This window comes from Anopheles ziemanni, chromosome 3 (assembly GCF_943734765.1).
Source record: "Anopheles ziemanni chromosome 3, idAnoZiCoDA_A2_x.2, whole genome shotgun sequence".
Lineage (NCBI taxonomy): Eukaryota > Metazoa > Arthropoda > Insecta > Diptera > Culicidae > Anopheles > Anopheles ziemanni.
Window position 1 is genome coordinate 29,427,148 of NC_080706.1, and position 15,400 is coordinate 29,442,547.

Sequence of the window (15,400 nt, forward strand, 5' to 3'; positions counted from 1 at the left end):
AAATATGTAACATTTTATTTATGGTACTCAGTGGGAATAACATTTGTACCGGGGTTTCGGTAATCCGTTATTTATGAACAGCGTTTTTCTCTCGGTTTCAATGTTTGATTTCGCTGAGCTCATGTTAGTAGATGCAAACGAATGGTTAGTAAGGATTTATTTGTGAGAAACATTGAGTCGTTTAAATTTAAATAAACAGCAATGTATAATGCTGTTCAATATTGATTGATTGCTTACTACAAGATTCATATCTCACGCATTCCTTTAATGGTGATTTTATTTCTCTTAATACGCCACATGTTACTGGTATATATTTAACTTACTTTAAACTGGTGTTGCACCTGAATCATATGCATCTGTCGCCTTTCATTTAGATTTCATTTAGACACCAAGTTTCATTTAGATTTATGCAAAAATGGTATTCGAATCTTAAAATAATTTTGAATCTTTCGAAACCTGAATGAATCGTCATCGAACTCTCACGAATCTTCCGAAGCCTTAACACTAGAACTACCGGACCAGCCATTTTGATTGGTCAGGTACTTTTTCAATCATATTTATTTCTAAAGGCTAACCAACTCTACCAAATGTTAATGCATAACTTGCACACATCCAATGGAATGTTAATTTGTATGTATTCAAAAATAAAAATTTCTTTTTAATATTGAAAATAATTTGCGCAAAAGTTTCAAGCGTAACAACCGCGGTAGTTCTAGTGTTAATGAATCTTCATCGATCTTTTACACATCTGTCATGAATTAATTTTTATTGTCGTGGAGGAAGTAAACATGGAGGGGCTCTCTTTTTTCTATTTATTATATTTTTTTATGCTTTACTTTTCTATTCTTTTAATATTCATGATACTTTGGGATTCATTTTTAGTTCTATAATAATCTATTAAGCCCATATATCATTTGTAGCGTTTTGTAGCTCAATAATTGTTGTTTCTTTTATATTTTTCTTGAAGCATGTTGATGGCTCTTCTTTGATTGCACTATTGGAACATTTATTGTAAAATAAATGAATTGGTTGGAAATTGAATTCTAAACGATACCGGTTGTGGATAAATGCCATCGATTTGTGTAATCCAGTTGAGTAATGGGTTCAATTGCATCGGACGTCACCAATCGTTAGAGTGCAATCGTAAAAATGCACCTAATTCAATTTCTTGCATTTTAATCTAGATTTCTCCGGAACAAGATTGAACAGAAAGCTCTCGTGAAGCCGAGGCGTGCGTGAAAGGAACATCTTTCACTGGATTAGCTTGCTATTCCTTCCCTCACCTAGCGTTGAACAGCTCTCGGTGCACCGGTTCTAAGGGTATGGTTAAAATTCTTGCTCATCGTTCTGCTGAAGCGAAGAAGATGCTTCCAGCTCCTGACGGAGTGTAATTCATTTTCTCTTTAATTAAAAAACCATCACAAACCGCACACTCGCTGCCATGGCTCCACATGTATTGTATTACGCCGCCCACCTCCCCTTGATGCTGGTCTCGGGTTGCTAGCCGAGGGTTTAGTGACGCACACGGGCTGCTGAGAAAGTGAAGGAGTGCGCGCCTCCGGGAATGGAAAAACCGTTCGTCGGGAAAAAGGACGAGCGTTCGCAGTTTAGTTCCCCCCGGCGGTAGAGGCGTCGGCGTCGGCGGTGGGTCTGATGAAATGAAAATAGCGTTTGTTTATGTTTCAGTTCTTGTGTAATGGATTTTTTGTTTGCTGGCTCTCAGGACCATAGGCAGCAAATGGTGAGGGGGGGGGGGGGGGGGGGGGGGGGGGAACACATCGCGTGCGCCTTCCGCTCGGCGAAACTTTTTTGCTCCAAAGGTTTCGATAATGATGATAGGGTTACTGGGTGAGTTCACGCGAAGAAACTTCCCAAGACGGCGATAGCATTGCGTTGTGCTTTTGAGAGGTTGATATTGTTTTGTGTGTGGGTGTGTTTTTTTTGTGTCAGTTTGTTTACTTTCCTTAGTCTTGTGCACTTTTCCCTCACTCTCGGGTTCCTCATGCGTTTCTTAGGTTGTGCCAAATTTCACCTGTTTTTCCTGCTTATATTTTCTTTCCCGCCAGGAATCTGGCGTTGCGTTTGTTCATTTCGTGTCCTCCGTGGTAATTTTTTTTTCCTGTGTGCGTTCGCGTGAGTGATTGCGCTTGAAAGCGAGGACGGCTTTCATTTTGTGAAGGATTGTGCCCAAGTCTGCTCGAACAACACATCGATTCACCAGTTCCACACTCGCCTATCGTCTGTATTGCGAAGCACATGAAAACTGGGAGAAGGCATCTATCCCATAGTTTTTCCCAACCTCCCCTCTCACCCCCACGGTGAGGGCTTGATAATGGGAAACGGGTTTCGCCGAGGAAAATGTCAGCGAGACCGAGACCTGTTGTTTGTTCAGTTGCTAACTAGTTGCCCGGAGGGTGCCTGCTGGTTGCCTTTCCCTGCTTTGAATGACAGTAAAAACGGTGCTTGATCTGAAGTGGCTCTACTTTGGGCAAGAAATTTGCCTCGTTTTTATCATTATCTTACTCGGAAGAAGCAGTAACTTCATTCTTCTCGTACGTTGTCTGTCCTAGGGTTGGTTATTCGTTGTTGTGAAATGTTTGTGGAAAGAAATCTCATCGCTCTGTGCTTCCTCGTCAGGGTACAGGATCAGAACTCCTTCGGGGTTCCAATGGGAAAATAGTTTAATATTCATTTTTCCACAGGGCTCTTCATGCTCATTTTTAAAAAAAATCCCATGACAGAACGAGTAGGACAATGATAAGCATGAAGCTTATGTCGTTTTGTTATTTGCTAAGTGTTTTCAAGTTGGAATTTCCTGTCATAGACGATCACTTCTGTAGAAAGTAATCCAACATATTGTGTTGATTTAATATAACCAAGAGATTTGGCATACACCACTTTCCAGCGGTATTTATTCGCATTAAGTATTATACATTTATTCACCGTTTTTCCTCGCGTTACAATATTAGACCAGCGTCGCCAGGTACATCCTCTTCTCGTGCCAAGGTTTGCACCCTGCTTAAATGGGATGAAAATGGGTGGCTTTTTTTTATTGTACTAGGAATTTTATTATTTGTGCAGAGGAACCCCAACCATTCCTCACCATCCATTGAAGTACGAGTGCGAGCATCAGGTTTTTCTGCCACCTTCCTCTCAGAAGTCCAAAACCTGCTTGTGCCGTGGACTGGACTTTCGGAAGCTGTTAAAAATCTCATTTACATAATTTAATAATCGTCAGCGAGCCACAACGCACCAGTTCTACGAGCGAGCCGAGACGTTGTCCTCCACTCGTGGGCAACGAGGAAGAAGAAGGAGGTCCTGCACGTGCGGCAACAACGCATCGTGTCCCGTCTCGTCCTGCAGAAGTCGCGAAGTTGTTCATCAAGCCAAAAATGAACCAATTTCGGGGTAGTTTGCTGCTTTTCATGGCGGTTTCCACGAAGCGAAAGCGAAATCCACAGGGAAAAGTTTTTCCTATTATTTCTTCTATTTTGCGACCGAAGTCCAGCTTTCTCCACCCCTTTCCAGTGGCGTGCACATATTTCGGTGGCGGACGGGAAAAAGAAAAGGCTCGGGTCGAAACAATGTTGCTCCTTCCAGTAAGGACGACGACCACCATCACCACTAGGCTCTAGGTTGCTGAAGGACAAAAACAAAGAAAGCGAAAACAAACACACACACACATCCATTGGCGACAGCTTCTTTTCATTTTCATCATCATGTTTTCTTGTTTTTTTTTTGTGCTGAACGAATGGAAATGAATAAAGGATCCACTTTTGAAGGTTTTTCCCCTGCTTGTTTTTTGGAAAGGATGCTCTATTTGTGACCGACTTTTTCCCGCCCTTTTTGATGGAATACACTTCACGACAAAGGGATCCTGGGTTTTTTCTTCTCGGTTTCTTTCTCTTCTCCCGCCCAACAAAAGGAAAAGCACTGCGCAAAGAAGCAACAGCGTCCCGATGCTCATTTATGATGGTTTAAATTTTCATTAAGTTACATTCTTTCCTGCATCCCTCAACCCCGCACCCCATCCTCCGGGTGGTTCGTTCCCCAAGCAACGGGTAGGGAATTTTCTTTTGCCTACCTTTCTCACCATTTCCCAGGTAGTTATCTTCGGTTCGGTGTCGCTTTTGGTCCACCATCCCCCTCTTATTCGGTTACTATTTGCATTCTCGAGTTCGAGTCGATTTGTGTGTAAGTTTTGCATGTCGAAGAAGGTCTCGGGTTTGTGCGGTGGTCCCTTCAGGCTGATTAGGAGATCCCTCCTTCCCTCCGATTCCGGACAGAGGCTGGAAAATGGGCTAACATTCCGGCGTTTCGGAAAAATGTGTCTCGTTCAGGACGGATGGTCCTGATCGCGGAATTGGGCTGGGATGCCTTTATTGTTATGACAGTTTTCTCGAAATACCGAACGGGGGATGATGACGTTGTCTGTTTCTGAGGGAAAGGTAATGGTCCTTTTTTCTTCGTTTTCTAATATTTTAGATAAAGTTGTTGTTTTTTAACTGAAGGTTATCGGAAGTATAGGCTACATTTGAATTCTTGTAAAAAAATAAACTTTTTAGTCGATAAATTGTGTTTTTCTATAATTTATTTTACTGGCATGTACTGTTACTGTTACACCCCTTTGAGTTGTTCCTAATTTCTACACTGTTGTACAGGTTTGGCACAATAAAACCGACCCAAAACTGCTGTTGATGCTAATTCATTCAAAAGCAATGTGCAGTCAGTCGCTCAAGTCGTGTTAGGGTTCAATGTCAAGGAATCGGCCAACCCTTTTCCTCTATCGACTATGATGTCACCTGTTTTGACAATCGTTGCTGTGTTACCTACGTGACGTAATGATCGCTCCGATCTTTGGTCGGAGCTGTGAAAATCACCTACACCTCACGAATACATCTATTGCCAACTATCTGAAACACCGGACTCATCGTCTTGCGATCGGATTAGCGTTCACCCTTCCCTCCCCCCTTTCTTCCTTTTTCTTTTTCTTTCCTCTCGTTATCCACTTCACACCACTCGTTTTTGGCCGCTGTTTAGTCCATTTGTTTCAGTGTTATTTCAAGAGTATGACGACTGAGGAAGAGATAACACACGGGGAAATGCGCAGTCAGTCGCAGCCTTTACTCGCGATCGTTTGTGCTGATGGCCTTACATCATCAGCCGAAGGTGATTCATCTCCGTATGAATTCACGAGCGCTGGATTCGATCGAACGATTGCTCCCCGTCAGCTGACAGATGCTGTCAGACGGGGTTGAGATATTGCTTCATGGTTTGTTGCCCGTGAGTTTCATAGCTGGTGGTCCCTTCTATGACAACAAGCATGCTGGTGGATCATCCCACCTCGCTTCTAGATGGGTCAATGGAGCTTGTTGGGTATGCTATTGATGTTGTGAAATTGATTTTAACATCAGAATATGAGTTCCTTTTTTACCGATAAGGCCTGTCACACTGACAATGGGACAGTTTGCTGTCGAATCCAACACACAAAGTAGGACGAAGGAAACTGATTAAATTGTACAATGTTTTCGATCATCCCTAAAACTGGTCCTGCAGAAGAAGTGAAAAAAGAACCCGCTCCTTCGCGTGGTTGGAATAGTGTGAGGCGTTGGGCATGACACTTGCCCCCTTTGTTCGGTAGTAATAACTCGAAAAGGGTGGACGGTAGAGATTAAGTTTTCCTTTCAATCGTCTTCGATTGGATCAGTTCAATGTGACACGATCCCGAGAGAGGAAGCGGGGTTTAAAAAAGCTCTCTATATAGAGCACAATGCACCATGCGAACGTGTTATATTGCCTGACAGAAGGATAGCAAAATTAATTTTGTCTAACGAATGGCGTCGCCCCCCCACAAAAGACTCATTTTTTCTGTAATCCGTGGAAAGGTAGTCTAGCGTTGGACCACAAAGGGATAGTTCATAGTGCACGATGGCGCTGTAAAAAGCCCGCCGGGTTGAGATTTGTATGCAAATTTTTTTAATGAAATTTGTTCGCCTTTCCTCGCCAACTTGCCTTGAGCGAGGTTTGATTTCTTGTCTGCGAAATGTGACGTAAAACGGCACGAAAAATCATAATCAATACAATTCCTCCTTCTCCTGTTGTGGAAAGAGAGACAGGGGGGATGGGCGTGATGGAAGGAAAAGGGTTTGTCACTAGCCTCTTTCCCCCCTTCCTACCACAAAAGAGGCGCAGAACAATGCTGTCACAAACCCCGAACGCTAATATTTAGTTATAGCCTAGAGGAGAGCAATAAAAGCACCACTTCCCGCCGAGAGGTGGAATATTTTAACGAATCCCCGTTGGCACACCTCCACAACGACCCCCCTCCTGGCCAAATGGGGCAAGATTTGTTGGGTGGAAAGAACCGCTTTTACCGCACCAATGGTGTCGGTTTCGTCCGCCAATGGGTGCGAAAACGGAACACCCTCGAAGGAGCTGTAATTTCCGATATCATTTTTACGAATTTTCGGTCCGCGAGGTTTAATTTAATGATTTTCTACGTTCAACAATGGGTGGGTGCTGTTGTTGTGTTGGCCGTCGTTATCGTTCATGGCCGGACTCACCCCCCGCCTCGGCTTCTGACGAAAGTGTTGAGCGCCAGCCTGAGCTAACATTGTACACTTTAATGCAATCTCGTTAATTACATCGGCACGGGAAGAGGGGGAACCTGTCGGACGCCCGGAGGAGGGATGGAAAGCTATTCATAATAAATGCAGATTGATTAACGAACTCGGGAAAAGGATTGACTCTCTCCTCGGGAGGTTGGGCGAGCGATGGGAAATAGTTCACGTTCAAAGAAAGGACGTTGTAGAAGAACATTTTGACGACCGAAGATTACCACTGTTTTACCGGAAGATGATAAAAAATTACCCTCTTTTGGTGTCGTGGAAATTGTTTGGTCTGTTATTTAAAACTAGGAAAAAAAAGTCGAAATATAAATCCAATGGTACAAAATAGAAAGGCGTTGATCTAATGTTCAACGATCGGGAAAATTAAAGTGAACCCGAATTTTTCCCGAAAATTACTCATATTTTTTTATTATGTGTCATCGTCAAGTTAACGATTCAACTGCTTCAACATGTTACATTTTTTTACTTACATTAGTTCTTTTGTTTTATATTATAAAAAAAGCTGTTGCTTTATTTAGAGTAATCAATTTTATTGTTTGAAATGGTTTATTTTTTGGCTGTTTATAATTTGTGCTTTTAAAACCACCCTCTTTAGAAGTTATTTGGTTCTGCTAGTTATAAATTGGTTCGGCTTGATTTTTATAATTATTTATTTTTACATGTTTTACAAAATATTTATGTTATTTGGTTCTGCTATGTTATTTGGTTCTGCTACTTATACATTGGTTCTGCTAGTTATAAATTGGTTCGGCTTGATTTTTATAATTATTTATTTTTACATGTTTTACAAAATACATTCATACAAAATGCTTCATGAATGTTTTTTCAAGTTTGTTAAATTTTTATTGATACGTATTTGATTTATTAATACTGAGATAAATTTAAAGAGATTTTTTCTGTTTGAACCTAATAATTTTTACTCGAAGGACTTCTTGATCATCCGCCTCTCGGAAGCAAAGGTTTACGTATTATGTTCCCCAGCCCAGCGCGAAAGAGGAAGTCCTCAAACTTCACTCGAGTGCCGCTTAGTGAAGTGGTCAGTGAGAGGATAACCTTTGTTTGTCCTTTCCGTTCTCCTCCCAGCCAATTTCGTCATTTGGACACTTGGTGCAAGTGGGGACAAGTGTTTCCTCCTTTTCCTCGTCGCGAAAACAGTGGCCTTTTTTTTTTTTGGGACAGCCTGGCTGTGGCGAGCCTATTTGTTGTTGTTCGAACGCTGGTGGGAAAACATTTTGTTTCAATTTCCCCCGCACTCCTCCGTAGACTCTTATGCCTCTTTTGGAGGCTTCCAAATCCTCCAACCCTCTTTGGTGACCAGTCAATCCTTCAAAAAGAAGATGGTGAAGCCCTTTTGTGTGACGCTCTTTCGTGAAGAACTCCCTCGGCTGACACCGCCCTAAGTGTGTAGGCCCTTTTACCGCCCCCAACCGGTGCGGATGATGATGGTGCTCATCCTCGTCGAAACACACCGAGCCCAGTCCCTCCTCCTCCCACTCTCTGGGGTACGAATTTTGTCCGGAAAAAAGGAAATGAGGCAAATGAGATTCAATTTTGCTTATGCCGGCGGGGAGTCTGCAGCGCCTGACCGACTGCTTCTTCGCACACACCTCCAGCACAACAGGTAGGAGCACGAGTTCCCCACGGAAGGAGTGCAGGGAAGGATGTAAAACGAACGCCCGCTCCTCCGCCATTACCAATGGCTAGCAAACAGGATAAATGAACCCATTAGGAGACGAAGATACGATAATAGATCGAAGCACTTAGCCACTCTCCCCAAGCCCGGTGGTTTGGGCAACTTTCTTTCGGCCGAGATCGAAGCAAGGTGGAGGAAAAACTGTTTTCAAGAGACTCGTCCTTTCGTCCTTTTGTCCCAGCACTTTTCTCCCCTTTTTTTTATTTCGCTCTAACGACGACGATGATACCGATTTTCCTATTGTTTCCCCCGGGGTTGGTTCCTACTCCCATTGCGGAGGATGATCCCGGTCTGGTCTGGTGGTGGGTTTTTCTTACAAATGCTGGGGGATAAACCAGTTCAAGAATCAAGATATTCCCGTGACCTATTTGTAGCGGAGGCGCATGTGGGAATCCGTGAGTGTGGGAGTCATGCTGCACACAAAAGTTCCTCTTTCATTCACGATTTCCATTGGGCTTCGATTTGTGCAAGTAAAGATAATTGCTCGTTGCTCCGGGGCGCAACAGATCGATGTCCTATTGATGGCACTTGAGAACGATGCAGTTCTGTGAAGACGTTCTGCATACCATTGTGAATTGTTAATCGAAGCTGGTCGTCCCACGATTCGTCGAAGATGATGTACCTATTGGAGACATCCTGTTTTCTGTGTATTTGAAGTTTGCTTTTCTTCCACATTTCTCCGTTATTTAAAATGCCTTCCAAGAAATCATACACCGCACACACTTCGGAGCGACTGATCGATTATCTTATTTACAGTTTGTCCTCTAACAGTACCGGCCAATTACAATGCTAAAATATTACCTCAAACAACGATTTGTCTCCCGTTTTGCAACATTTTACCACCACCCTAGACAAACATTGTCTCCGTCATTAGACGAGTCGAATTAAATTCGCCATGAAGGTTGCAGTGTTCATTTCTCATTCTTTTTTTTTGCCGTAGCGTCAACCTCGCCATGTGCGTCATTAGCATGCGATGCGCATGATGTTTCAATTTGAGGTCAGTTGTGTAATGCTGGAGGCAAAACTGAAATAATGTGCCTCCGACAAGCAAGACGCCATCCGTTCGTACGAAATTCCAGACGGGTGGGCCCGCACTTCCATTATCACCGATTGATCGATTGTCGTTTTACTTTCGGCAGACGGCGGGGCAGCTTTCGCATGTGGAATGCGCATTTCTCGAGGGACAGGGATGTGTTTTACTGTTATTTGACGTTCTCCAGTGGTTTACTCTCAATATCTTGGCCCATTACGATCCTCGAACAACTGTCACATCACACGCATGGTCACTTGTTCGAGTCGATGAAAGTTTCGTCGATTTTTTATTCGGAGCGAAATGAGAAAACTGCTGAGAAACGACTGGTTGACTGGTGACTTTGTAAACAATGGACAATTTATTAAGAGCTTGCGTGTTTCATTTCTAAAATTTAAAACAAAAAGATGCTTACGTATTTTGTAAACGTTTTATCTTACTTTCAATGTATTTTATGTATCGTTATTTATTGTTGGAACTCCCGTACAGGCACTTCAATTGAAATGTTTTTCACTTTCCGTAGCACTAGACTTACGGATGAAAATTGATCGAATTTGAGTTCCCGTAAATCAATTTTTCTTACCTTTTTTTTTATAGATTGCTAAAAAAGATTCTCGAACGGGAGTCAAACGGAAACTCGAAGAATGCAAATGTGAATGTTCTCTAACGTTCGAGTTTCATAATAAACCCTAAAATTGAGCTTATTAACGCGAGGTAGACTTTGTTTGTAATTCAACATTTTAACCCTTTCACGACCAAGGGAAATATTTTTCCCATCTACAAAACTCGTTACTGTTTGTTCAACTATTATCAAAACGATACTTTTGAAACGAAACATCAAAGAAAACATTATGTCAAAGGACTCAAATGTCGTTCTGAACGAATAAACAAAAAAGAACTATCAAAATTAATTGCCCAAAAACCAAACCATTCGTGCGTTCAACCAACAGCAAAAACTTAGTATTTGGCAAGTTGATGAATTTATTATTTTTTTTATAGAAACGGCCAAGATCTTTTTTTTAGAATTTTTATCATGTAATTTGTAGTGGAAAGCAAATAAAAGAAATTTCGATATCTTAACTATACTGGTCATTTTTTTCCTTTTATGGTTTATAGGGTAACATATTTCCCATGAAATTATAAAAAACCTACACATACTGCTAGGGTTTTCTGGTGATATTCTCTTATTTTTCACCCCAAATAGCCAAAATATTGTTTTGTATTGCCAATTTTAGGCTTGAATAGCTTACAGTCTTGAAAGGGTTAACAAACTTTACAATGTGTTAACTATCGATCTGCATCGATAATTTAACAAAATTGTGGAACAGTAAATAAATCAATAAAATAGTTTTTCACTTGTCAGCGGTGCAGTTTCAACCATTTTTCACCTCGTGATTCATTTCTTCGCCGGTTCGTCTGCGATCAAAAAGTCAAGGTAAAAAAAAAAGAAGATTCCACGATCACGTTGGAGCATATAGGCATAACCGGCCGGTTTTTTTTTGTGTTTTATGTGTCTGTCAGCCATTGAGGAAAAAGGGTGCCAGTGTGTTGTGTACGTGTCAGTTCCGCCCAGCGTTCAGCGTTCCACTCCACTGTGTGTGTGTGTGAGAGTATGCCCGGCGGCCGGTAAGCATGGCAACACTTGATGATGATCATGTTCATGATGATCGTCTCGGTTGCTCCACCACGGCGAGCGATGTTGCGCAGATCCACGGTTCAGCGATCCAGCGGGGATGGTTGGTTGGTTGCGTTGGATTGCCTGTGTGTTGGTGTGCACGACGACGCGAAGCTTCATCATCGCGAAAGGAAGGAAAATGAGCAAAGAGACTGGCCAATTTCAAGGTTAAGTGCGCGTCATGTCGTCGCCTTTCGCCGGTCGAATGGTGGTGGTGGTGTGGTGGTGGTAGGAGGTGGTCCAGGCAGGCATATGCTGTTGTTCAGTGGAGTTGGCAACTCCTCAACACCTTCTTTTCCAGTTCCAGCATGATTTGGGAGGCTGCTTCGATGGTGGTGGTGGTGGTGGTGGTGGTTGAAATGAAGAATGCGTGCGTTTCTTTGCATAAGTTGCGTCATACTTCGAAGGAGCTGCTGCGAGTTGGTTGTGCAGAAAGACGGAAGAAAAACAGAACCAATGAAACAACGCAGAAGCAGGGGAGATTTTAAACATGTTTCCTCCACTTTCTTAATGTTTTCTCTCTCACTCAAAACTGAACATACCCCCCCGTTTCATGCACCCCCTGCGTTCTGTGCCTCCAAAACTTCCCCAAAGTCTGCAGACGTAGATACATAGCGGCGAAGAGATAGGAAAGAGGATCGGGTCCGGGTGCTTGCGATATCCGGCTCTCCATATGCCAACGTGTACACGGTTCTCTTCGTTCTTACCACTTCCTGCACCCTACCCTTTCCCCCCAGCATCATTCTTTCCGCCAGCCGAACGCACCGGACCAGAACATATCAGCGCCGGCTATCCAACTGTATACATGTTTATGATTGTTGGCGCATAGTTTCTGCTGGCTGGCTGTGTGTGTGTGCTTCGGAACGTCCCGGGGCGGATGTTGCCTCCTCTAACCTCATCCAATTGCCATCCATCGCTCCGGCTGCATCATTAGATGTATGTATGTGTGTCTGTTTTTGGTTTGATGTTGGTTCGGGGCGTGTGTGATGATGGAGTAGCGAAAAACAAATTTGCGCTAGGTCAACGCACGGTTCTCCTCTTTTCCACCTTCAAAAATGTAAGCGGCGAGTGACGGCGGTTCCAAACACAACACCGATGGGGATATGGTGGTGGCTTGACTCGTTGTGTCACGCATCGGTTCATCACCATCGGGTACTGCCTTCGGTCCCGTCTATAGGTGGCGGGTTGGGTTCTTGCTTTGAAGCGGCGGGGATGATCTTTCGCGGAAAAAGTTCGATCATCTCACGTGAGTTAAATCTCAAATAAAAACGTTACAAAAATACACGGAATAGTTGAGCTTATTTTCCCTTCACCCTTTATTTTTACTTTACCTTTTTTTACTCTTCCTTCCGGTAATGTGGACGATCTCTATCCTTTCGCGATCCTTAGACCGTTTGGCAGCTTCTGTCAATGGAACGGAAAACTGCTCGTTAGCCACACGGTATATCAGCTACCAGCAATCGAAACGCTGCCGTGGAGAGATGTGTTTTTTACTCGGGAAATGGAACGAGGAATGGGCCAGAACCACGGGAAAAAAAACACCATCCCCATACCAGACCAGCTATAGATGCTTGATGCCGTTTTCCCTGCGGTGAGACAGGCGAGCCCCTGACAGACATTAGTTTTCCCCCCCCGGTGTCCATGTGTTCGGGTTTTCCCTTTGTTTCGCTCGCAAACTTTTTCCACCGGGTACTCGGTTGCGTGTCGTTCCACATTTTTTTCTGTCTTTTGCTATTCGTTTTGTAACAGAGACCCGGTCCCGGGTTTTTTTTATGTGCCGTGTCCAGTCGGAAGCGGGTGGTACGAGCGTCGGAGTCATCTTCCGTTCCGAGCCTGCCACGTTAGATGTCAGTTTGAGTTTCGATTTCAATACGTTTTGTTTGGGTGTTCGAAGGTATGGTTTTTTTTACCTTCGAAAAGGCACGCTTTTATGTGGAGCACTGACAACGAAGGGATAGTCAACACAGAGGGTGAAGGGTTATGCGTGTCCCGGTCCACGTCCAATGCAATGATACTATTTCCTCTCGAGAACCAGCCCGTGGTGAGTCTCAGGATGATGCAGCTTATCTAAGCACAGGAAAGAACAGTTACAATTCCTCGATCTCGTTCGACACATTTCCCGCCGGTTGTTTTTCCAACATGGCGCACTTCATGGTTGGTTAGCTTACCTTCTTTATCGTCTTCTCAACCGTTCGTAGTTGAATTGAATGAAGGTACAATGTGTTAGAATACCTAGAAAGGATTTTAACATTTCAAGCCGATTTTCTCTGTTTTTATACACTGTTTTAAAGTTGCATATATTCAAAAATTCTCATCGATCCATTTTGTGTTTGTTTGGTAGGATAACATTCCTGTCGGTTTGCTTCGCGTGTCAGTCATCATTATTACGTTATGCAATTATTGGTCGCTTACTGGAATCGCGTTTATTTTCCACTAAAGGTTTATATCCGCCGCTTTCGTAATAAGGCTGGTAATATTGAAAGATTTCGGTACGAAACCATTCAAAAAGGTAAACCAACTTGACTGCACCTTCAATAGTTGTTGCTCTGTCCAAGATAAAACTTTCTTGTGCTTTTCTTTCTTCGGCGCCGTTCTTCGCAGGAAAATCTACCCATTCGAGGACGTCTGGCGAGGGCAGTTTTAAACTACTTATCGTAATTGTTATGGCATAATTTCCCAAATTAACTTTCCATTTTTATGGCTCACTTTTTACGTCCCCATGTCCAGCTTCGTGTTCGTCGAACGGTCGAAGTCTGCAACGTTGTTGCCTTAGGAGCGAATTTTGATTGCACCAGAGTAAAGAAGCTTATCAGTCTTCAGCACAAAATAATATGTATCCGTGTTGAAAACCCCCAATTTTACATTGGCTATACATTATCATTAAATAGAGTCTTTTCGAGCTATCAGCGTTCTTTTGAAATAGTCGAAGGAAATGTGTACCACGCAATCCAAATTCGCCAATTTCATAAGCTTGTGATTCAATAACTTTCGTTTACTTCCGCCATCGGGTGGCGTTCGTATACCGATTATTGTTTAATGCGATGGTTTTTATTATGCCATCTGCCCACAAACAGCCACACCAGCGCACGTAAACTCGCACAAACAAATATAAATCCGTGTTTTCCGGCCGGCGCAAATTTTAATCATTTTTAATTTGTCGTTACGTTCGGCTACGGGGGAACCGATGGTTCATTTGGAAGGATAATTATTTTTATACCGCGCTTTTTCCTGCCCAGTTTTGTTGCTAAAGCTGGCTCAAGTTTTCATTACAAAATGCAGCCCCCAACGCAAAGGTCTGCTGGTCGTTTCGATAACGGAAGAACGACACGATGGGTTTGCAAGACTCAGGAGCAGCGAAACCCCCCCCCGGGAGGAAGCGTTATTCGTGCTAAGCCTCTGGCCTATTTTATGCCGATAGAGGAGGCGATGCTGCTGCTGTCGTCATCGACGGCCTTGGCCCGGGTGGATTTTCCGGTTTCGCGTCCGGTCGCTGCAGTTTGCGCCTTGCGCGTTATGGCTATGGTTATTATAGTTTTTGTATCCTTTTTTGTTCCTCCCCAAACGGGGACCAGCATTAACTTATGGTGTGTGTGTGTGGTGGGGGGGTGTTGGTGGGCCACCGGAGGAATCTGAGAGTTAAATGAAGAGATTTTGTATTTCTCCCACAAACCATTGCAGCCGACGCCTGGTGTTAGCCTTTTGGTTTTTATTATGTGCATTGGATTTTCGCTGGAGTCGTTTTGATTTTTCCGGCAACAGCCACCAGGAGGGAATAAATTAATTCATTCGGCAAGATTTAAACGATTTACTGCCCGAACGGTTCGGGGAATTGCTCTGGCACAAACAATAGTGGTCAATTTTTACTGCTTTATAAGAGGGAAAGTGGATGCATGAAGCTGTGGTAGGTTTTTGCAAAATGGGCTTATCATTTTCAAATATTACTAGTGACCAGGATTTCCAACACTGATTTATGTTCCAAAAGAGCTCTTAATTTGTTGCCTATTTCGATACCTTCTCAACAACAGTTCATTTGCTTTGAACTGAGAATGAATTGTCGAAAGGGGCTTAATTGACGTACCTTTTGTTTATTAATAAACCTTGCTACTGGTTTCTGGATAGCTCTCAGCTCAAGCACTGACACTGCGAACATCAAAGCCCCTCTCCACCGGGTCGGAACAACGCTTGTTGTGTCTTGTACGCACATCGCTAATGGTCATATCGATAAGACGCTAATTAATCCAAGAGACGCTAAGGTCCTCCGATGCATCCTCCGCGTGTTAGTGTCTGCACTTGACAAAAATTAAATGGATAATGAAGAGTCGCACAAGTCGTTCGCCGTTGTGTTGCTTGAAGCGTCGTAGATTAGGTTGTCT

The 15,400-nt window shown here is 43.2% G+C and overlaps 1 protein-coding gene across 6 annotated transcripts in view; it reads left to right on the top strand.

Annotated features, from left to right (window-relative positions):
* The window catches only part of LOC131288654 (polypyrimidine tract-binding protein 2), a 208,061-nt gene that overhangs the window by 26,469 nt on the left and 166,192 nt on the right, over positions 1 to 15,400 (top strand). The gene's annotated exons all lie outside the window — the stretch shown is intronic.